Below are 25596 nucleotides of genomic sequence, written 5' to 3' on the forward strand. Positions count from 1 at the left end.
CGTGGAGTTCCCTGGGTGATTTCGTCATTCTGGGAGGCACAATGGATGAGCAGAATTGTGCATCTACCCTCGGGAACTGTGTCCACCCCTACATGCAATTTCTTCTTCCTCGGCATAATGACATCTACCAGCAGGACGGTGCAAAGTGTCACACAGCTCGGAGAGTAAGTGCGTGGTTCGAAAAGCACTAGAATGAGATTACCGTACTCCTCTGACCACCAAACTCTTCAGATTTAGACCCAATCGAAAATCTGTTGGATCCCTCAGTCGAGAAATAGAGCGCAGCTGGCTCCGGCAGTGGAATCGGTATGGCTTCACATCCCTGACGGTATCTTCCAGAACCTCACTTACACTCTTCCTGTAGGTATTGCAGCGGCCCGCCCTGCAGTAGATGGCTATTCAGGCTTTTAACAGGCGGCTGCACAGTGAATAACTTGTGTGAAACTTCATAAAATATTAGCAGGTTAACAGCCCCGCAAACAATGGTCCCGTTCTCAGGAAATAACGTACGACAAACGCCTGCCTTCTGAACTAAACACAGTCCTGCCAGCTTAATATATTAGCCATACCGCGTTCACAAGGAAAGCCGGCAGCTGCGGCCGAGCGGTTCTAGGCGCTTCAGTCTGGAACCCCGTGACCGCTACGGCCACAGGTTCAAATCGTGCCTCGGGCACGGACGTGTGTGATGTCCTTAGGTTTAAGTAGTTCTAAGTTCTAGGGGACTGATGACCTTAGCAGTTAAGTCCCATAGTGCTCAGAGCCATTTGAACCATTATTTTTCAGAAGGAAAGTCGTAAACAGTGTGCGATACCACTCGCCTTCCAGTGAATTTCGAAGTTCGAAGTGGCTCGGAAGAGAACGAGCAATGTTAGATTTACTGATTGTTAATTGTTCTTACACTATGTGATCAAAAGTACCCGGACACCATCAAAAACATACATTTTCACATTAGGTGCGTTGTGCTGCCACCTACTGCCAAGTACTCCATATCAGAGACGTCAGTAGTCATTAGACATCGTGAGAGAACAGAATGGGGTGCTCCGCGGAACTCACGGACTTCGAACGTGAACAGGTGACTGTGTGTCACTTGTGTCATACGTCTGTAAGCGAGATTTCCACACTCCTAAACATCCCTAGGTCCACTGTTTCCGATGTGAAAGTGAAGTGGAAACGTGAAGGGACACATACAGCACAAAAGCGTACAGGCCGACCTCGTCTCTTGACTGACAGAGACCGCCGACAGTTGAAGAGGGACGTAATGTGTAATGGGCAGACATCTATCCAGACCATCATACAGGAATTCCAAACTGCATCAGGATCCACTACAAGTACTATGACACTTAGGCGGGAGGTGAGCGGCTGCTCATAAGCCACATATCACACCAGAAATGCCAAACGACGCCTCACTTGGTGTAAGGAGCGTAAACATTGGACAACTGAACAGTGGAAAAACGTTGTGTGGAGTGACGAATCACGGTACACAATGTGTCGATCCGATGGCGGGGTTTGGGTATGGCGAATGCCCAATGAACGTCATCTGCCAGCGTGTGTAATGTCAACAGTAAAATTCGGAGACGATGGTGTTATGGTGTGGTCGTGGTTTTCATGAAGGGGCTTGCACCGCTTGTTGTTTTGCGTGGCACTATCACAGCACAGACCTACATCGATGTTTTAAGCACCTTCTTGTTTCCCACTGTTGAAGAGCAATTCGGGGATGGCCATTGCATCTTTCAATACCATCGAGCACCTGTTCATAATACACGGCCTGTGGCAGAGTAGTTACACGACAATAACATTGGTGTAATGGATTGGCCTGCACAGAGTCCTGACCTGAATCCTGTAAAAATCTTTGGGATGTTTTGGAACGCCGACTTCGTACCAGGCATCGATACCTCTCCTCAGTGCAGCACTCCGTGGAGAATGGGCTGCCATTCCCCAAGAAACCTTCCAGCACCTGATTGAACGTATACCTGAGAGAGTGGAAGCTGCCATCAAGGCTGAGAGTGGGCCAACACCGTATTGAATTCCAGCATTGTCGATGGAGGACGCCACGAACTTATAAGTCATTTTCAGCCGGGTGTCCGGATGCTTTTGATCAGGTAGTGTACATGTCGTCCTTTGTTCTGCATCCTATATGTACTTATAAATTCCAAAATAACAGAGCAACAAAGATTAAAAGCGACAATATTTTCCTGACGATCTAAACTGCTTCTTTTCATAGACAGACATACGTCTTTTTGAAAGATATGTTACAAATCTGACAACGAGAAAAATAGTTTTACAGAAATCATAGGGGTTGCTACCGCATCGCTGCAGTTATAAGTTTCAGAGAAGGCGTGGATACATAATACGGTGACTAGAGCAGTTGTTGATTTAGCCAACGTATTAACACCCTAGGTCTGACTACAGCGCTTGTTGCTTTAGCAGGCATCCCAACACCTTAGGTAAGCAAACAATGGCGTCTGCATAGGTCAATACAGGGTCAGATCCATATATGGTTATGGCCCATCGCTGTTATCAAACAATCTGTTGAGTGCGCGCAGCACTTTTGAAATTTGTACATGGGGTCTGCATAAATATATGCCTCGCAGTGATCCGGAAGATTCATTTGAAAAGCATGAAAAATCTATGTAGTCTTTTGGGTCATTTAAAGAAACTCAGTTTATTCCTCAAATACGCTGGTATGAGATGTACCTTTTATATCCAAGTATTTACTTTCCTTGGTAGCTGTTTACGTGAAGGTAAAAATTTATAAAACTCGATCTATCTCATGATAGTAAGAGCCTGTAGAGGCAGAATGTGTGCAACTGTCATTTCATTTGTGTATTGTTGTTGACATCAGTTGTGGACACTGTCTTCATTTGGTGCAAAAATACTATACAACTAATATTTATATCGGTGATTTCTAATTATTGTATAGATCAGGAGAAAGAAAATATTGATATTGTCCCGTACATGTACTTACACAGTAGTGTTTCTGTTCATTCAGGAATAACCTTCATAGGCATTTTCAACATTTACCATTACTTGAATTACACTATACACTCTACTTTTTTTTTCCTGCCTGGTTTATGCGGCCTGCCAAGAATTCTTCTCTGTGCCAGCCTCTTCATGTCAAAGTAACATTTGGGCCTTCGTACTCTTTTATTTGCCAGATGTATTCCAATACCTATCTTCCCCTACAGCTTTCAGTCTCTACAATTACCTCTAATACCGTCTAAGTGATCCCTTGATGCCTTATCATATATCCTATTTCCCTGCCCCTTCATTTTGCCAGTGTTTTCCGTATGTTCCTTTGTCCGACGGCTCTGAGGAGAAACCCCTCATTCTTTATTTTATCAGCCCATCTAGTTTTCAACATTCTTCTGCAGCTCCACATCTCAAACACTTTGATTCTCTTCTGTTCCGGTTTTCCCTGTGTTCATGAGTAACTAGTATACAACGCTGTGCTATCAACGTACGTTTAAGCAATTTCTTTCTCAAATCAAGGCCCATGTTTCATACTAGTAGACTTATATTTGCCAAGAATGCTCGTTTTGCCAGTGCTAACCTGCTTTTTATGTCCTCCTTTCTTCGTCTGTCGTCATTTTGCTTCCAAGGTAGCAGAATTTCTTAACTGACAAAGTCCCGTGTCTGTTTCAAATGGTTTCCCGTCGCAGATAATTAATCAAGAGCCAGATACACCTTTAAAACTGTGTACAAACGAATTAACTAACGTGAAGAATTTATGGTGCAAGCTGTGGATCCTAAAGTTGAGAACTGTCTAATATTAAAATGAGATAGACTGACGGTGTTAACAGAAGGAAGTTTTAAATGAACATGTCAATTTAATAAATTAAACACTAGTATGAAATGTAACTATGTAACAACGACAGTTCACATTACAAAGCTGCGCTGCGTGGGTTACACCAAATGAGCCTCTGGTTCTCAGAGCTTCTTGAAAGTCTTGAGAACTTGCCCTTTAGATGCAAATGACGTTCTAAAAAAAGTCTGACGAAATGAACACGGTGACTGTCGGCCTCATCGTTGGAGTGTGAAACGCATGAACCTACCAAAAGTACTGCTGGACTTGAGACAGATAACTGAAGTGACATGACTAAATACTGAGCAAGGACTGTTCTAAGGTGCTCATGCTGCTAGTAATGCTCACCGAGAATTATCAGAACGAGACATGCAGAGCACGCCTTTGCGACTACCTGCTTGAGGTACGGGGCGAGGGTCATGCTTCTGTTGATACGAACTCTAGATCTCCGATCGGCTGCTCGGGTGGAGCCGGCAGCTCGCATTGATCAGTTCTGAGCCATACCCGAGCACTCTTCTCCGTCCACTTTCAATTTTTCTTGCTGCATCGTACGGACTGCTCCTTCCCTCCCGCCAACAGGCGTGACTGACAGTCACTGTACAACCAAACTCATGCTGCGAGTGGCCTGACTTCCTCTTCCGCAAAAATCCCGCTTGGAAGAATGCATCGCGTTAAAACTCCAATGATTTTCGATCCACCCTTCTTTTCCAAAAAATGTTCTCCCCGTGATCCATCTTGCTGACGTTACAAGCGTTTTTACAAATCACGCGTTTTCGCGCCCAGCAGCTAGCCTCGCATCAGAGGCCCTTAGAAAGTAAGAAACTATCGAGGCTAGGCTCTTATTTTACGGCACGCTATGTTTCTTTATGAAAGTGCTAGATTGTTATCTGCTGAAGGCACTCTTCAGAACATAGTGCAGTGCAAGTCTCCTGCTGATGAAAGTACCTCCCCTCAGCAGAACTCGGCTGCTAGGTTGGAGACGGATCGTAAACAAACAACAGTACTTGTGCCCACGGGCACTTTCATGGAGAGAACGCCTTATGCCACCTGCCCTGTGCGAAAGCCAGAGTCACTGCTGGCTCCTTGGTCCCACTCTCACATTACGTTGGACACAGCCTTGCTGGTCCCAGATGCTGCGCGCATTCTCTTCACAATCACTCTCAGTAAACAAAGAAAATGGAGACCGGCCCCTACTGAATTTACTTAAGACATGACTTTACCCGTGAACCATGGACCTTGCCGTTGGTGGGGAGGCTTGTGTGCCTCAGCGATACAGATAGCCGTACCGTAGGTGCAACCACAACGGAGGGGTATCTGTTGAGAGGCCAGACAAACGTGTGGTTCCTGAAGAGGGGCAGCAGCCTTTTCAGTAGTTGCAAGGACAACAGTTTGGATGATTGACTGATCTGGCCTTTTAACACTAACCAAAACGGCCTTGCTGTGCTGGTACTGCGAACGGCTGAAAGCAAGGGGAAACTACGGCCGTAATTTTTCCCGAGGGCATGCAGCTTTACTGTATGGTTAAATGATGATGGCGTCCTCTTGGGTAAAATATTCCTGAGGTAAAATAGTCCCCCATTCGGATCTCCGGGCGGGGACTACTCAAGAGGACGTCGTTATCAGGAGAAAGAAAACTGGCGTTCTACGGATCGGAGCGTGGAACGTCAGATCCCTTAATCGAGCAGGTAGGTTAGAAAATTTAAAAAGCGAAATGGATAGGTCAAAGTTAGATATAGTGAGAATTAGTGAAGTTCGATGGTAGGAGGAACAAGACTTTTGGTCAGGTGAATACAGGGTTATAAATACAAAATCAAATAGGGGTAATGCAGGAGTAGGTTTAATAATCAATAAAAAAATAGGGGTGGGTGTAAGCTACTACAAACAGCATACTACTTGCCTCAAAGTTGGTTCCCTGAGCAGGCAGTGGGTTTTATCTGCAGTTTTGTGAAGCTTAAAACAATAGTTAATGCAGATCCATTGTTCCTCCAAGTCAGCCGCTACGAAATTCGCAGACACAGTAGAACACGTTGTAAGGAAGTCAGCAACGACGTTAGTGGAAATCATTGGGTAACAGAAGAAATATTGAATTTAACTGGTGAAAGGAAAAACTATAAAAACGCAGTAAATGAAGCAGGCAAAAAGAAATACAAAAGTCTCAAAAATGAGATCGACAGAAAGTGCAAAATGGCTAAGCAGGGATGGCTAGAGGACAAATGTAAGGATGTAGAGGCGCATATCACTAGGGGTAAGATAGATACCGCCTACAGGAAAATTAAAGAGACCTTTGGAGAAAGGAGAACCACTTGTATGAACATAAAATTGTGTCTGTTACCCTGCCTTATATAAGGCGTGGTTCCTTGCCCATTCATTACATGCCAGGATAACATCTAGTAACAAAAGGTAGACACATACCAAATACTTCACAAGAATATTTATACATCAAGAGTATACGGAAGGTACATTAGGTATACAGAAATATGTTCAAATAAGGATATGAATAAAACTTGATAATATGCTGGGACATCCTGCAGATATAAACATCGACGAGTTCAACAATAGAAACATGTCAAGCCACAGCACTGTAGTACACAATGATGCACAAATCAAGACAGATAACTTTGACACAAACACGAAAAGAAATATATAATTCCATTTACATGCTTATAATTAAACGTTTACCGGGTACATGAGAACTGCTAATTTCATCTCAAAGTTGGTTCTAAACGTGGCACAGAATAAAGAATGTTTCAGCTTACTGAAATACACCGACGGGAAAACATTCCAACACCAAGAAATAATTAATGTAGAGTAATGAAATTTCGGAAATACATTTGTCTAGGTAATATATTCAAGCGATTAACGTTGCAAGATCGCAGGTTAATGTCAGCACAAGAAAAGCCATTGAAAATGTGAGATTCTGGTACATTAATAACCGGTGTAACAGCCAGAATGTTGATACAATCATGCAAACGTGCAAGCATTGTGTTGTACAGGAAACGGAAGCCAGTTTGTGGGACGTAATGCCATGCCTGTTGCTCCTAGTCGGTCAATACGCTGGTTGTGGGTTACGCTGGAGTTGTTATCTGATGATGTCCCATATGTGCTCAGGGGGAGACACATCTGGTGATCGAACAGGCCAAACTGCATGCAGAGCACGTTGATTTACAACAGCGGTAAGTGGGCGAGCGTTATACCGTTGGAGAGCACCCTCTAGAATGCTTGTAAGGAATGGCAGTGCCACAGCTCGAATCACCAGAATGGCGTACAGATCTGCAGTCAGGGTTGGTGGGATAAGCATGCTGTCATACGGAATCACATCCAGTTGTAGTTTCAGTGCGTCTATACCGCAAGAAGGTTGGCTGGAGGAGCTCACTTGGCCTCCTCCCAACCAACCAACGGCCATAGCTCTGGCACCAAGTTAGAAAGGGCTTCCATAGACATCCAGTCTGCCCTTGAGTGAACCTTCGCTTACCACCAGTGAAGCTACAAACGGCGGTGGTTTGGTGTCAATGGAATGCACGCTCGGAGCTTTCCTTGAAGTAATGGGTCTGTAACAGTTCGTTCTGTCACTGCGGTGGCCAACGCTGTTTGGACACCTGCTACTACCGCAGTAGGATGCGCCACTGCCACGTGATGAACAGATGGTCTTCCCTCTTGTTAGTGCCAGGTGGCCATCCGGCCTTCTTGCAAATGTACGTTCTCGTGACACTCGCTGCCAGCGAGAATGAGCAGATGAGCAGTAGCTACATGCTTGTCATGTCTTTTCCCAGTATCATGCAAGGAACATACAGTCTTGTAGCCCTATTAGACGACCCCGTTCAAACTCATTGACTTGATGGTAATGGCGTCTTCGCCGTCTTAAGGCCTGGCCGTCCGGCCTGTGGCCTTGAGCCGCAGCCGGCAGGCCGCACTGTTGAATCGTTCGTTACTGTATGGCGGCGGTCACACAGAGTGCGGCTCCGACGCACCGGCAGCCGGCCTGCCGCACCGGCCGCCGCCGGGTTGTCACAGATTACAGATTCGCCGCAAACCGGAGCGGCTGCTTGCCTCTGTTGGCGCACTCGAGGGCTCTGCTGTCACACTGGAAGCAGCGGCGTGAGGCGGTTTTTGTCTTGCAGGTCGTAGTGCATGCATCATGGACACAGAAAGACTTACAGAGGAGGTGAGACAATACAACGTTTTGTCTGATACATGCGATTTGGAGGTAGAATACTTTTGCCCTCGATATACTCTTGATAGAAAGCTGAATTCTCAGAAATAGTGTTGTCACTGTGACGTCCATAACTTCCAATATCAACTGCTGTAAACTCCGTAGCATGGATCAACGATCGCCAGGAGAACTAGCTAAAAGAACTGTTCGTAACAGAAGAACTGGGATCCACTATCCTTCGGGCATTTTAACCTGATAGGCTTTCCGTCTATGCTTCCAAGGCAGTTCGGAAACCCCCGAAGTTCTAGAAATCCTTCTTCAGATTTCTTCCACATCTCTGTTGTAGGAGTATGTAAATACTTGGGCCGTAGAACAGTCCATATTGCCTGGCACACTTATTTCACAATATCGGAGACTGTTGAACGTCCTAACCAAAAAGAAAAAGCTATGGTCTGGTGACTGTCGCCTGTAGTCAAGTATCTGGAAAAGATTAAAATCTATTATGCCGATAGAACGAATGGATAAGTTAACGACCAAAGATATGTTTAAATTCAATGACAGTGGTCTGAATACAATGAAAGAACACAGTCTATTAAGTAGAAAGTTCTCTCTAGCGGGACATACGGAACTAGATGTTACTATCGTTTGCTGTATTCGTAAACACTGCAAATAAATTTATCGCTCCACTCGTAACTACGTTGTGGGATAGCACTTTCTTCCGCCGAACCTTTCATATGATATAGCAAAACTGAAATGGTATAATTTATATGACTTCTGTTTGAAGCACAAAGAGGCCACAAACGGTAAAACTTACCGCAGACAAATGGTTAGCCTGCGCCTTGTATCATTTGGCTTTCTCCAGTTCGTTGTGCACTTCTCGGTGCTACCTTTTTATCAGGCGATGCATTTCCTCGAAACATTCTCGCGACATACGAAAATATTTGAAGAACCTATCTTCGTCAGACTCTTAGATCAATACACAGACGATGGTATTCTCCTAAGCTTTCTCTCTTGCTATTAATGTCGTGCACCCAACATCTCCTCTTCTTGGTGCCATTTCGTATCGCTAGTGCGAGCTATTCACTTCTGCAATAAAAAAAAAGTAATAATAATAAACTCGCACAAAGATAACGCGTCCCGTGTGAGGATTCCAAATCGTCTAACGCCAAGACAATCGCGCTACGCGGTTATGCTTGGTATTTCAAACCGTAACTGGACTATTTTTAGCTACACATTATACATCAAATATTGAAATAGCATTTAGTATGCAAGCTTAATAATGGGGTTCGGCCCCTTCCACAGTGTAACACAGCTGACGCATCAAGAGTCGCTGCGTCCGGCCGACCGACCGTTTCCTGTGTGGCGTCCCTGGCCGCTGACGGGCCCGGCCCACCGCTGCGCCGTCCGTCGCAGCGGCAGGCCGGATTCTATCTGGCCAGGCCTTTATAGGCATTGTTGACTAACATCAACTCACTACGTCCAATCTCAAAGGCAACTAGTGATCACAACCGCTACAGTGCGCATTTAAGCCAACCTAATTTGCACCATCATAGTGGCGCTCCTACGTGACTGTCGCGAAATCTGAATAGACGTTGTCTTTCAGATGTAGAAATACGCCTGACAGCTTTCGTTTATCTCGCACAACTCCTTTTTGGTGGTGGGACCTTTCTTTTCCGCCAGTGTAGTTTGTGATATTCATGGCGTGTGTGTATTAAGCCTAATGTCAACGTAGTAACAAAGAGACTTATCTTTACGTGTGTTACTGAATAGTTACAAATGAACGTGTGTACATTTGGGAATTTAGTATTAATTGCAGGAACGGTTATAATACGTAGGAATACAATATAAAGCAGAATACATTACAAAAGAATGGAACATAGTCACTGAATATAACGGGGCATCGAAATAACACAAAATAACACTGAATGAACTTGATCTGAGGGGGGGGGTGTATCTCTACATGTTTTCACAAGAGCACTGTGAGGTTCACTTCTAACCACAAGTGTAGTAGGGGTTCTCACTGACGCACAGCGTACTGTGGAAGAAACATGAGTGCAGACATATTGTCTTCTAATGATTCAACAGCTGTTAATGAGTTATAAATTTTTTTCAGTCCCAACGCGTCATATTCATCGTAATGCGTGGCTTCGGCGACATTGACACTAAAGGATGTATTGACATTCACGAGCCTAATAAGGGAGAGAAAAGAAGATGCGGTCTTTAGAATAACTCCTTCAGAAGTTTCTCATTTAGCAAATTTAGTTTGCAGATGCTGTCTATGTTCCCTCAAGCGTAATAAAATACGATTTCTCTAGCGTCTCTGGTTTATGATGCTGCGACTGCCGCAAGTGATTCTGTCGTCGGCATTCCGTGAGGAAGAAAGATGATCCACTCTACTTTTCTTTTACGACCAGGTCCCCTCGTATTTCGACACTGCTAATTACTGCTTCCAACCGTGATTCCTGAAAGGGGGAAGGTTCAGAGAATGGAATTATTTCACTAAAACTCTCAGCACAACTAAAGACTGTTTCAATGAGCGTGGTTTCGGCTTTTGTTCCTACCTTGGTTTCACTTGCATTCTCTCGTTAACTGCGAGATCTTTTGTTTATATTTCTCTGTCATCGTTTCCCTGCTCTTGCGCAACCTTGGAGCTGTTAGAAACAAAAACACTCGTTTCCAGAGCGTTACGTAACTATTCCACAGACGCTTCGTTGAAGCCAGAAATTTGCGCTAATTCTCACTTTTTCAAGGTCTCGGCCAAGTCATCGCATGCCAGTTTCCGTTTCCTCTCAAGCGCTGCACTTAGCGGAGCGCTAACCACTCACTCAGGTGAAAAATGCCCTTTGGTCAGAATTGCTTCTATCTGGCGTCCTCTAGTTGTAACTGGTTTTGCTGTGCTTGCAAGTAGACGATTTGAAAACGTCGGTCACATTTGCCTGCAACGTGACAAGTGCTGCTCCTTGCTTAAGTTCCTTCCATACGTATTAACTTTCGTTTTTAATTTAATTTCAAACGACTAACATTGGAAATATGATAAAATTTTGATAGATCCTCTCTAGTTTATTTCGTACAGAACTTACTTTCTACACAAATCAACAAAGACTCATGAACGATTTACATAACGTAGATGTGTAATGTGGCATCAAAAGGGGAGAAGATTTGAAAATAGTTACGTTTTTCATATTCAAAGACAATTAAAACGGAGTGTGACATTTTGTGTAACAAAGTAATTATTAATTAATGTGTCCCAAAATTTGAATAACGATATCTTGCAGATCCTGATACGAGAGAAAGAGACAGAAATTAGGTGTTATTTTCTCTTAGGTAAACAAGTATTTTTGGACGATGTTACTTTTAATACAACACTTATCACTTCATAACTATTGATTTTTCACCAAGAGGGCGTTAATTTTTAGATAAGATCCTTTGCATGATGTGCGACATCATCAAGCGAAGTATACGCTTTCTGGGCGGCAATTGGTGGTTAGGTTCAAAAAATGGTTCAAATGGCTTTGAGCATTATGGGACTTAACTTCTGAAGTCATCAGTCCCCTAGAACTTAGAACTTCTTAAACCTAACTAACCCAAGGACATCACACACATCCATGCCCGAGGCAGGATTCGAACCTGCGACCGTAGCGGCCGCTCGGTTCCAGACTGTAGCGTCTAGAACCGCTCGGCCACTCCGGCCGGCCTGGTGGTTAGGACCACGCAGTTAATGACAACCTAGCAGTTCTGTGGAGTACTTTCAGAGCTCGATTGTAAGAATTGGCTAGTTTTTACAGGGACTTGGATTTAGGGCGCCAACAGAAAAAGTACCAACCACGATAGTATGCAGTTTTCATTCTGAGAGCGAAACTTTCAACAGGACGCAGCAGGATCAATCAGCTTCACTTTTGTCGGTTTTCTGGAACCGCCAGCATATAATTTCTGTGTAGTTTGGTAACTGTCCACCACAATGGACCTACAATGCATGTTGGAGGAAAACTTGTATTGAGAGTTGACGCACTGAGACGATTAGCAAGAACCTCTAGCCGTGAGCACTTGTTCATTTTCGCTACTTCTGAGACTCATTCCTTCTACTGAACTGCTGCTTTTTTTCTTAAGGTATGAATTTTAGTGCCAGTGCTTACTGGACATTTTTTTCTTCTTGTTTTGGGCCATACTACCACCTCTGAAAGAGTACCAGTGAATTTCTGGTCCGCTCTACTAAGAGTCGTCAGCCTCATTTTCTCTGGTGTTTCGGCAGATATTGCAGTTCCCTTTCTCATAGGTAGCCGAAACAAATAAAGCTCATCACGTTTTCATACGACGCCCAGCGTCAACGAAAAGTGACGGTTTGTTTCCTGTTATAAACAAAATGAGTTTTAAAGCGAAATTTTGCGTACCCATTCTAAAGACTGGTCCCAGATTAGTGTAGTGTGCTATCTGTTTTATCGACTTGTGTTACCAGAGACGGAGAATCAGGAAGAATAACAGTACTCCAGCAGCGACTGAGTTGCGGTGCTGCACACGCTGTCTGCTACCGCCATGCAGAAGTGCTATTAGCCGCTGCTGCAGTACCAGTTATTCTTGCTGATTCGCTGTCTCTGGTACGAAAAACTCCCCTTCAAAAATAATTTTGTTTGGAATAGGAAACAAACAGACGTTCTCCGTTGACACTGGACGCCACACGACGGATGTGGGCTGATCCCACATAAAGACTGCAGAAAGAAAATTGCAAACAGCAGTCGAAACAACTGTCTTAGGAGAGACAGGCGTCTCGCTTTGCAAGACTACCAATCAAAAATGGGACATCCTTCCAGCTGATGGAGACGTGTCCTGCGAGTGCGGAACAAGATCCAAGTAACTTTCTCTGATGCCCTCTATTGAAACAACCTTGCGCAACACAGGACCTGATAGAGGCAAATAATAAGGCCACTGGAGTTTCTACAATCTGGAAATGCTTAGCGGAAATGAATACATGAACCTGAGTGTGTGCTCGCACGTTTGTGCGAGAGCATGTGTGATTAACCTAGTGCAATTCGTAAGCAGTGTACATGATTACAACATTAGAGTAAAAAATAAGACTGTCCTTGCTCTTAATTTAAAATTATTTCTGGTCAGAAATTACGGAAAAATGCTGCCACCAAATCTATGAAAACATAAGTACCATCATCAAACGCGAGATTGAAGCTAAATTTGAATACAAATATGACGTAGTGCACAGTAATTGCACACTTGCTTCTGATAGTAAAATACATAATTTTCTTATCATATTATAAAGTTATTTGTAGACAAATGGTGTTGATATTGACAAGAAATGAAGCTGCACATATCGAATGTTTGAGAATCTCAGCATCCTCGTCACACCACAGATCTGTACATCCCCTGGAGGTGGATGTGTCCGCAGTACGCTGTTATAATAATTGTTAAATAGCGGCAATTAAATCTGCAGGAGGTTTGGAGATCAAGGAGAATCTGGAACAGTGTCCGCACTTGAGTTCAAACCATCAAACTTGGCTTAGCAACCAACCTCTCGTAAATTATTCTTTCTTACTATTTGTTTTACATGTATTTCATTCGGATTCTGATTCTGTCTCGAATGAAATACATGTAAAACAAATAGTAAGAAAGAATATAAGATATATATAAGATATAAGTAAGATATATATATATATCCTGTGCGGTTGTGTGTTGATCTTCATACTTCCTCATGTAAAGATATCTCACTACTCTGAACCTATAACAGTTGGTAATTTTTCAGCTGCAAATTTTTGTTTAGCCTAACATCGATATAACCTATACTCTACTGCATCTCAGCCGTATATTCTTTATATTTCATCTTATTTTTTAAGTTATTTCACGGCTGTAAGCCATTGTCTTTGACGATGACTGTCAGTTACTGTCAAATGACGGTCTTGTGAACCAAGAAACCTGTTAAAACCGAAAATAAATTACTGTGAAACAGCCACGACTCTTCCTTTTCATTTGTGAATTGAGATTTGTTTGGACAAAGCGTGAGAAACTTTTATCTTGCTTCATCTTTTCGACTACAGCGGCGTCCTAAACCAACAAGCGATAGGCTATATGACACGACATTATCAGCTGTTAGTGATTACTTATCAGCCCTCAGTGGATGCACAGTAGTCATCCATCACGTATGGAACTTACACCATTCGCTTCTTGGTCAATGCAGTTGCTTTGTGGGGACACGAATTTCCAGTGCGCGACAGTACCCCACTTCATTGTACTATCATTGTCTCTCTATCAGCTTCTATCCGAAATTTCGGAGATTATCCCCACAAAGAGCTACAAGGTCTCCTTACATCTTAATTTTGACCGTCACCTTCGAAGTAGTCCCCTCGCGCTTGAATGCTTTCAGCGATTTTCTCATTTTTGGAAGGAGTGCTGGAATTTGCTGGCTTTATCGTGTTCAAGATTAGTTTGCGGTTGCGCTTGATTCTCTTCTATAGAGTCAAAACGCCGCCTTTTCAACTCCAATTTCATTTTCGAAGAGAGGAAGAAATCGCAACGGTGCTGGATCAGGCGAGTAAAGTTGGTGGAGGACTGTCGCCGTGTACTTTTTATCAGGAAGTCCCTCATAATGAGCGAGGTGTGTGAAGGTACATCGTCGTTGCGCTGCAACCTGTCTTTGTTCTCCCGTCTTTCAGGTCGTTTGTGTCTGGTGTGTTCACTCAAACTCCTCAAAACGTCGCAGCACAACCTCCGTGTGCCTGCCTGACCATGGACACTTCCACGAATGTCAAAAAACAATCATTAGTTGGTGAATGACGCAACCAGCCACAAACACTTTTTGAATGTTTTACTTTACCGGTTTGCTGCTTTGTTTCAGAGTCATAAGCGAAACCCATAATTTATAGGCATTTATAATCCTGGGCAGTCTTTTGAAGTTCAGTGCATGTCTGAACCCGTTGGTCTCAGCTGAAATGTGGTGATCTATACCGTAAGAAATCCTAACGATTTCATAAACACCTTGAGTTAGCTGTCTCTTGTCTGTGTCGATCAGTTAACGCACTTTCGCGCTCATTTCCTCAGCCGTGCCTGATGACCGTTAAGCTGAATGTGTGACACCCTCCCACCAACGTTAGTTCGCTTAAAGCACTCAAATGTTACTACTTGGCTGAAAGTTTGCTCGCTCAGCATGCAGTTGGTTTCATCTGAAGTTTTGTGAAGCTTAGAACAACAGTTAATGCAGGTCCATTGTTCCTCCAAGTCAGCCACTTCGAAATTCGCAGACGCGGTAGAACACGCTGTGAGGAAGTCAGCAACGGCGTTCACCTTGATGCACTGCCAAAGGAGCCAAGTGGCAAACTGCCAGGTGAGAGTAGTGTCGAGCTATCGGACATCGGCATATCGAAATATCGATGTATCGGAATCAGTTCAGCGATGTTTTTAATTCATATTTGTCCAGCCAATATATCGGTAACTTCTATATTTTGTGGCGATGTAATAGACCAATATTATTATCATCATATACCTCATAATAGAGGAAACTCAACTTTACTTCCTTTTTAACAATGCTAATTTCCAACTTACTAACGATGCTTACAGATTTTTAATTTGTAGTGCCAAGAGAAACTTTGATTGTTGTCAATCCCGTGTTTTCGTAACCACTTCTCATTCGAAAGTAATGCTCGCGGAAATGTTTCAGATGTACACTCCTGGAAATTGAAACAAGAACACCGTGAATTCATTGTCCCAGGAAGGGGAAACTTTATTGACACATTCCTGGGGTCAGATACATCACATGATCACACTGACAGAACCACAGGCACATAGACACAGGCAACAGAGCATGCACAATGTCGGCACTAGTACAGTGTATATCCACCTTTCGCAGCAATGCAGGCTGCTGTTCTCCCATGGAGACGATCGTACAGATGCTGGATGTAGTCCTGTGGAACGGCTTGCCATGCCATTTCCACCTGGCGCCTCAGTTGGACCAGCGTTCATGCTGGACGTGCAGACCGCGTGAGACGACGCTTCATCCAGTCCCAAACATGCTCAATGGGGGACAGATCCGGAGATCTTGCTGGCCAGGGTAGTTGACTTACACCTTCTAGAGCACGTTGGGTGGCACGGGATACATGCGGACGTGCATTGTCCTGTTGGAACAGCAAGTTCCCTTGCCGGTCTAGGAATGGTAGAACGATGGGTTCGATGACGGTTTGGATGTACCGTGCACTATTCAGCGTCCCCTCGACGATCACCAGTGGTGTACGGCCAGTGTAGGAGATCGCTCCCCACACCATGATGCCGGGTGTTGGCCCTGTGTGCCTCGGTCGTATGCAGTCCTGATTGTGGCGCTCACCTGCACGGCGCCAAACACGCATACGACCATCATTGGCACCAAGGCAGAAGCGACTCTCATCGCTGAAGACGACACGTCTCCATTCGTCCCTCCATTCACGCCTGTCGCGACACCACTGGAGGCGGGCTGCACGATGTTGGGGCGTGAGCGGAAGACGGCCTAACGGTGTGCGGGACCGTAGCCCAGCTTCATGGAGACGGTTGCGAATGGTCCTCGCCGATACCCCAGGAGCAACAGTGTCCCTAATTTGCTGGGAAGTGGCGGTGCGGTCCCCTACGGCACTGCGTAGGATCCTACGGTCTTGGCGTGCATCCGTGCGTCGCTGCGGTCCGGTCCCAGGTCGACGGGCACGTGCACCTTCCGCCGACCACTGGCGACAACATCGATGTACTGTGGAGACCTCACGCCCCACGTGTTGAGCAATTCGGCGGTACGTCCACCCGGCCTCCCGCATGCTCACTATACGCCCTCGCTCAAAGTCCGTCAACTGCACATACGGTTCACGTCCACGCTGTCGCGGCATGCTACCAGTGTTAAAGACTGCGATGGAGCTCCGTATGCCACGGCAAACTGGCTGACACTAACGGCGGCGGTGCACAAATGCTGCGCAGCTAGCGCCATTCGACGGCCAACACCGCGGTTCCTGGTGTGTCCGCTGTGCCGTGCGTGTGATCATTGCTTGTACAGCCCTCTCGCAGTGTCCGGAGCAAGTATGGTGGGTCTGACACACCGGTGTCAATGTGTTCTTTTTTCCATTTCCAGGAGTGTATATGACCCGTCTCTCCCTATAGCTTTCTTCAGAATCTCGGACAGCTTGCACCATTTTATATTGTCGAACGCATTTTCCAGGTCGACAAATACTATGAAAGTGTCTTGATTTTCTTTATCCTTGCTTCCATTATTAGCCGTAACGTCAGAATTGCCTCTCTCGACCCTTTACTTTTGGGGGGTAACGGTCTCTTAATAGAATGTAAGCGTGGAAGTTGGAGATCAAAATGACGGAATTTTCACAAAGTTCTTATGGGTTAATTCACACTAAAACGTTCCTTGTCAGTGAAACATAATTAGTGTTATCTGTGCCTTCCTGGTCAAACGACGGATTAAACGCTTTGAAATTTCGCTAATTTGCAATATCAATAACTTGCATTCATTTAAAGATGTCCATAGCTTGACATCGAAATGCAACTGTGTTTGTGAAAGTGACTTAAAATTTTTTTCCAAAAGCAGCACGGAGAAGACCCATGGACAGCCGTCACAGGTGTAGCCACTAAGAGAGAACAGCCCATCGCTGCGCAAAACAGAAGCCGTTTTGCTACTACCGAGGAGAACGCAGATCGAGAGACATTCAAATCTTCCGCTGTGGGTACAGAAGAGTGAAAGGATGAGGAGGAAGAGGAAATTAGAGGAAGCGGATGGTAAAAGAAAAGAGAGGACAAGAAAGGTAGCTGAGGCAGCTAACCGAGTTGCCTGCGCCAGAAGAAACCGTGTCGTCGTTTTTTGCGCCCAGCGACCGGGACAGACTTCTGCAAGCACTATGAGAAAGAGTTTAGCAGACGCTATCTAGTGTGATTGTTAGCCGTCTTACGTCCTGGTTGCGCCTGTCGTTTGTTGTTATTCGCCGTTGCTCAGCATATAGGTTATTAGCACATGTGAATTTGTGGGAAGAGAATTAAAAAAAAAAAAAAATACTGAAAACGTACGAGGGATTTTCGGAAGCTGAGGTCCGATCGATCGCGAGATGGGAACCACACTGAAAATCCGATGAAGCTTAGCTTGTCGAACGCATCACGTCGCTGTTTCAGTTCTCAGCGCAGTGTGAGCTCGTAAAGATGTATAGAGAATAGCGCCTGCCGCTAAGTATGAGTGCCTGTGAGAGATTTCGCGTGATTTAAAGCAGTCCACAGAACGTAATTGTCATGCATTTCTTTCATTATGACAATTCAAATGGGTCAAATGGCTCTGAGCACTATGGGTTCAAAAATGGCTCTGAGCACTATGGGACTCAACTGCTGAGGTCATTAGTCCCCTAGAACTTAGAACTAGTTAAACCTAACTAACCTAAGGACATCACAAACATCCATGCCCGAGGCAGGATTCGAACCTGCGACCGTAGCAGTAGCACGGTTCCTGACTGCGCGCCTAGAACCGCGAGACCACCGCGGCCGGCACATGACAATTCTCGGCCACTTATTGCTGGGGTCTGGGGTCATGAGGACGCGCCTGAAGGTCTTCCTATGGAAAGTGATCACCCAACATGCAGACCAGCCTTGGCTCCCTCTGAGTTTCATCTCTGCTCACATGAACCGCTGGCTATGAAGACAACATTTTGACACAGACAGCAAGCTGCAGCTCAGCGTAGAGCATTGGCAGAAAACAAAGGCGGGCTGCCTTCTATGACGAACATATTGGAAAGTTGGAACAATGGTAAGACTGATGTCCCAGTCGAAGAGGCGACTATGCAGAGAATTAGCCGAGGCCGGCCGCGGTGGTCTAGCGGTTCTGGCGCTGCAGTCCGGAACCGCGGGACTGCTACGGTCGCAGGTTCGAATCCTGCCTCGGGCATGGGTGTGTGTGATGTCCTTAGGTTAGTTAGGTTTAAGTAGTTCTAAGTTCTAGGGGACTTATGACCTAAGATGTTGAGTCCCATAGTGCTCAGAGCCAATTAGCCGAGGGTACAGCTAACGGTTGCAAATGAAACAGTTTCCAGTTTCACAGTGGTTTCCATTTCGTGACTGATCCCGCACAGCCCTCGTATTTATGAAAGCATCAAAACAACTGTGTAACATACATTAGTAAGATAAAAGCTTTAAAAAATAAACGGATGAGAAACATCCACTATGAAAACTGGTTAAACCTGTGGATGCGTGTCTTCCCGAACACCAAAGACACACCCACACGCACACACACACATACACACACACACACACACACACACACACACACACACACACACACACACACACACACAAACAGTGATTTAGACACATATCTTCCATGTATCAAGATTCTGTAATAGTCTAAGGATAAAGTTTCAAAAATGCTATAGTAAAATAGAATCATTTAAATCTTTTTCGTAAAAGCTTGCGGATATTAGAAGTGTGCTCTGTCACATCTTGACATCATATTTGTGCCCTACTTACACCTCAACATCTACATCAACGTTTCCCAAGTCATTAAATATGGTAAATGTTTGAAGACACTTTCAGTGCCACATATTTGGATTGCTTTACGTTACAGCCGTGGGTGGAGCGTAGAAACAATGATTTTTACGTCGAAAAAACGTAGGTGGCTTGTGGTCCAACGAGCTTGTTGTCGACCCCGGGACGTTATGCAATAATTTTGTACGATCAAAAAGTAAAGCGAAAGTCGTAAGTTTTAGAGATTTATTAATTATGAAGTGCATTGCACTGTACCAGAAAATCTTCTCGTCTATTGTAGAGGTTTTGCGCTGTAGTTCAAGTAAATAGGTCATTGAGAGAACGATTTTATCGTTGTTACGTTGGTAAACATGTATGAAATGTATCTGTACAGATCAGTCATATAGTATTTTTAGTCCGTTGTCAGCCGCTATAAAGAATGGATTTATTATGTTGGTGCATAAATAGTGTTTTTGTTTTGCACGTTGGTATTCCGGTTGATATGGGTTTATTTATCGATTGCCATTTTTTATTTGTAATTCGCTGTTGATATTTGAGTTTACATAGTGTCGTTTTGTCATCTGGAGACAGTGAGTGGAGCTGTGGACACTAGAAAACGGAGTGCCAAGTGGAGAAATCGGTACATTTCCGACACATTCTATCGGTAGAGGGGTGACAGCAGCGGGGGCAGCCGGAAACATTTGCGCCGTGAATGGGAATATTGCCATTGGGCAGAGCACGGCAAGAAAATGTTTTACTCGCTTTAAGAAAGATCGTTTTCACATTAGTGACTCTCCACGTTCAGGAAGACTTTCGGGCTTTGATGAAGATCGTTTAAAAGAATTAAAACACAATGGTCCAAGTCAGCGTATTCGAGAAATGAAAACTATGATGAAGTGTGGTCATTCCGCCATCGTGCAGCATTTGTATGCAATGGGAAAGATTAAAAAAATCCGGTGAATGGGTACCATATGCTCTGAGCCAAAATTACAGAAATCATTGGGTTGCCACATGTGCACTTGTGCTTGCTAGTCATCAGTTAGCTCGTGAGGGGAATGGTTGAGCCCAAACAAAGCAGTAACTCCCCGTACGAAGACCTGCGCTCACCCTCTAAAGATAATGTTACGCATGTGGTGGAAAAGCAACAGTGTAGTGTACTACGGGCTGTAACCGTCACTGTTGACATTTATTGTCAACAATTGAAACGTCTTGCAGAACCAATACAAGAATAACGGCCAGATGTTACACCACGACAACGCCCACCCGCAATTTGCTAGATTGACAAAAAGCACTATATGGTAACTGGGTTGGTAAGTCATTCCGCACTCACCTTATTCACCTGATCTTACGCCTTCTGATTTTCAGCTTTCCCGGTCTCCATCGAACAACCTTCAAAGAGCTTCCTTTCCGGACGAAAATACGCTCCGAACACGGCTCGAAGAGTTCTTCGCCTCAAAATCACGTGATTTAACTACAGTCATGAATTTTTAAAGTTATTCCAAGGGTTGGCAGACTGCTGTAAATAGTTAAGTAGAATATGTTGTTGACGACTAAAGCCTATGTTATGTTGTAACGTCCCCTTAGAAAAATTAATGAATTACTGTGCTGATAAACCCCTTACGTTATTTGATTTTCAAACAGCTGAGCAAAACTGGACGTACTCAGACATTTCTCTCTTTACTTATTCTGATCATCACTAAACTGACACACAATACTTTTTAGCGCAACGCAATCTGACTTTCAATAATCCCTACAGAAGAATGGCCCTGACTTACAATAACCTATACCTTTCACAAATCACTTACCTCACAAAAATCTTCGTTACTCGAACTTCTGCAAAACAGCGAGCGCCAATACTACCAGCTAAATAAAAGATTCTAACTACTGAAGTCACTAACTACTGATAGGCATAGTTAGCAAATGAAAGATTTTGATAAAGAACAAACAATGTGGTTACCTTAATAGTGTTCAAAAGTCATAATATATATATATCAGTTCATGACATCCAGTCTTACAAATTTACTGTCTCTGATGGACACACGTCCAGATCATCCGCTTTCAAAACTCCGCCATCTCTCTCCCCACATCCACCACTGCTGGCGTCTCACCTCCAACTGCGCAACGCTATGCGCTGTTCATATCCAACAGTCCAACACTGCAATAGCGACTATTCCAACAATGCCACCCAGCCACAGACTGCACACAGCACAGCCAGTGATTTTCATACAGAGCTCTACGTGGCGTTACCAACATAAAAACCTAAACAGCCTACTTACAATGTGTATCTGTTGTGTTTAATACACTTATGGAAAAACGCTACGAACTTATGCGACCACCTAATGTTTTGGCAGTATCGATAATTAATTATTTTGGATAAAAATCGATGAGAGGGTTTGTATCAAATTTTGTAAGGTATTAGAAATACAACATACTGCATTTCGTGACTCTGTTGTGAATAAGAAAAGCATTTACGGATGGTATAAACGTTTTGAAGACTGTGAAAGCATTGAAAATGATGAAAGCCTTGGACGTACCAGCACGTTATCAACCGATGAAATCGTCGAAAACGTGAAAGAAATGATTATGAACGATTGCCGAATCATTGTCAGAAACGTCGATGATGACGTTGGCACATCAGTTTGTCTACGGCATGAAAGTCGATCAGAAACAGTGGCGAAAGCAAGTTGCTCAGGAGTCGGTGGATCAAGTCAACAGCAACGCAAAACCACTGAGACATATCATAATTGGTGATGAAATAAGCGTTTAAGGATTGACGACGAAATTAAGGTTCAGCCATCTCAGTGGAAGCATTCTACATCACCAAGACAGTTAACAGCGCTACAATTGCGATTAAATGTGAAGGTTAAGCACGCTCTGTCCTGTGACTCCCGTAACGCCAAAGAGCGCCATGAATTATTGCACAAGGTCAAACAGTCAATATGGAGTACTGCTTACAAGTTCAACGTCGTTTGACTGAAAAACTGAAAAGAAAACTGAAGGCTTTGGGGCGAAACAATCCGTGACTTTTGCACAACGAAAATGCACCTCCTCACACTTCATTGCTTGTTCGTGAATTTTAGGCCAGAAATAATACTGAACGATGCCTCAGCGTCCACGTTCGTCAGACATAGTCCCATTGGACTTCTTCTGTTCCAATACATAAATAAAACCTTAAAGCGCAGCAGCTTTACTATCTCAGGTGAGATAGGAGACAGTTCTCAGAGAGAGCCAAATGTATCCTAGATCGAGTTTCAGAAGTGTTTCGGGGATTGGAAAAAGCTCTCGCCTAAGTTTATAATAACCAATGTGGATTGCTTTGAAGACGGTATCATGGATGTGGACGAACAGGTAAAATTTGCTCCAGAAACAAAAACAACCGTTGTTTTTTTAACAAACCTCGTACGTCTAATCCAAGAGTCGTAATGCTACAATAGAACAGTCTCGCAAACGTTCTACGAGGCGTTAAAGTGAGTTTAAGGTGTAATCACATTAAAGAAATTGAAAATGCAGGGAGCGGCTGGTAATACGTTTATTTCCGAAAAGGAATTCTTTGGTAGTACTCAAGATTATGCCTCAGTGGAGAAGCAGCAGGTTCGCAGAGTATGCTGAACAGATGGCAGGTGCAACCAGCGAGAGCCTATTGTCTTACAGTTTAAGGAAGTTAAAACGCCGATCTGTCAAATAAGATTATTCGCAGTTGTTTTAGCTTGAATCCTGTCTCGCGAGAGCTACGTCCGGTGAAAGTAGGTGACGCCTCCGTAATCTAAGCAGCGGATGCGTTCGCTGTAAACGCTTTAATCTAACAAAAGTGGTTGAGTCGTTAAGTGCGGAATTGCCCGAAAGTGTCGACTTTTTATGATCTGAAAGTCTACCTCTAATGTCTGTAAGATGCAGTACTTCAAACTTTTTTTTTTTTTTTTTTTTTTTTTGTCTAAGAAGCCAGATGCCAGAGCACTGGGAAAGCATGGAACCTGTCAGGGAATTAATTTTAGCAGAAAACTGAAACGCACACACACACACATACACACAAAATGCCCCCACCAACCACACTCCCTCCATCCCTATCCCAACACCTCCATCCACTCTTGCCCTCTACAGCCCCGACGATGCCCTTGGCAAGTCCTGCAACCAGTTGGTAAGACCATGTGCAGTGTGCAGTGTACAAGAGAATATGTTATAGGTAGTGAAATGTTTGCAGTGACCTATCAATTGGAATCATGTAGTTCATTTAGTATTTGTAGAAGAACACGTGTACACCTCAAGAGGACAGAAAAATGAAAGTTATAAATCACGATCATACAAAAATAGTTTGATAAATTGGATGTGCTGCCAAGAATCAATACTGATTATCACCATCATATTGAACAGTTTGCAGCCACAGGGAGAGTCTGTTTGGAGAATAAGCTTCGCCATCTAATCCTTCCTACCATCTTTCTGTGTTGACTCTGGTCCAATTCTCGTCTCTTTTTACAGCACTCTCCTCCATACCTTTCTCTCATCTGTCTCTTTGCCTTCCTTCACATCTCCTTTTCTTGTACCTTCTTGGGAATCTTCTTGTTTTCCGTTCTCTTCAGGTGTCAGCCTTGACGTTTCTACCCTGCTCTGCAAGGGTTCCTCTTTAGCTATTTGCTTTACCTTTCATTCCTCATCCTATCTCTCCTAAATTTGGTCTGCCTGTAATCTGCTTACATTTCTTTTCTTCATTAACCATGTTTCAGATGCATAGGGCAGTACTGCGGTGTAGTAACTCTTATATATCACTTTTTTGCTTTTTTGGGTGACGTCTTTGTTCCCAGCGAGGCTCCTAACACTTGGCAGGAATGCTTCTGCCTGTCTGCCACGTTCTCCTTCGCACTTCTTCCACTTTCCTCTATCACACTCCCCAAGTACTGGCACTTGTCATTGCTTTCATCTTTTGTCCTGCAGGTTTTTCTGCCACCCTAGTCATTATCTCATCCAAGACCACAATGAACACGAGAGGTGACAGTGACTGCACTTTTTCACACCACTTGTTTGCCGTAGCCAATCCGTTCTTTCATTTCCCACTTTCACCCAACTCAGACTTCCACAGTACATCTGCTCCACTGTACTTGTTGTCTATTTTTCCAATCCACCAATACTGATCTTCTAACAAAAATGCGTAATTAAACAATTTTCTTCATACTGTATACCACTGAAGATACATAGCAGACATAGGCGAAACGTGTTTGGTTGGAAACATTAGAACATTTATTTGGAAAATATAGAATTTTCCATATTTGTATAATAAAAGTAATTAAAATAGCAAAACAGAAATAATTGCTACAAATATGAATAATACTGTGGATTCTTTGATACTGACGAAAACCGTTACCCCATGAAGTAGCACTCCGATATTAATTAAACTTTGTGGAGACATTCACCACATGACAGGTATTAAAGGATGAGACTCTCTTTTCAGTAATCACTGATGTCCATCACCAACTGCTTTACCCCTAAGGGCGCAGAGTGCATTTTTGTATACGCTGTGACATGGAAGTAAACACTCATGGGCATGGAAGAAACTCTTCATGAACATCTTACCATGTCTGTAACACATACTATGGCGGTTGATGAAGGTATGTCGTCCTATCGCACCCCAGACATGCTCACGGGAGACGAATCGGGGCGAGAGAGGCCAGTGGGGCTTCTGTGATGTGAACCGCGGTGTAGCATTTGACTTATCCAGCTGGAATACGCCATTTGGTACCGTAGTCTGGACCGTTCTTGCCAGTTATTGGTAATCATTCAGCTTCCCTTCAACAAATATCAAATCACTCGTGCCCAATAGCTCTCCACATCACAGTTCCAGAAGCTGGAAAGGTATGGTCCTCAGGAAATCGGTGCTTCTTGTGACTTTTCAACAAGTTGTCTACGGACACGCTGGCGTCGATATTACCGCCACAAACAGAAGCGAGTCTCATCTCTGAACACCATACAATACCACTCAATGTCCCAGTTGACTCAGCCTCGAGCACATGTTAAGTCTACGTTTCCTATGGGCAGATAACAGCGGGAAACGACGCATGGCTCCTCGAGATCTCAATCCAGCTTCTAGTAAGCTGCTCTCTGCGGTTCGTGGCGACACTCTGTCTGGTACATCTGCTCGAATTTCAGCTGTAGACATCCGTCTGTCCCTCAGAGAGAGTCGAATAATCCTACAGTCTTGCTGTGA

The sequence above is a fragment of the Schistocerca piceifrons genome, chromosome 2 (assembly GCF_021461385.2).
Source record: "Schistocerca piceifrons isolate TAMUIC-IGC-003096 chromosome 2, iqSchPice1.1, whole genome shotgun sequence".
Taxonomy (NCBI): domain Eukaryota; kingdom Metazoa; phylum Arthropoda; class Insecta; order Orthoptera; family Acrididae; genus Schistocerca; species Schistocerca piceifrons.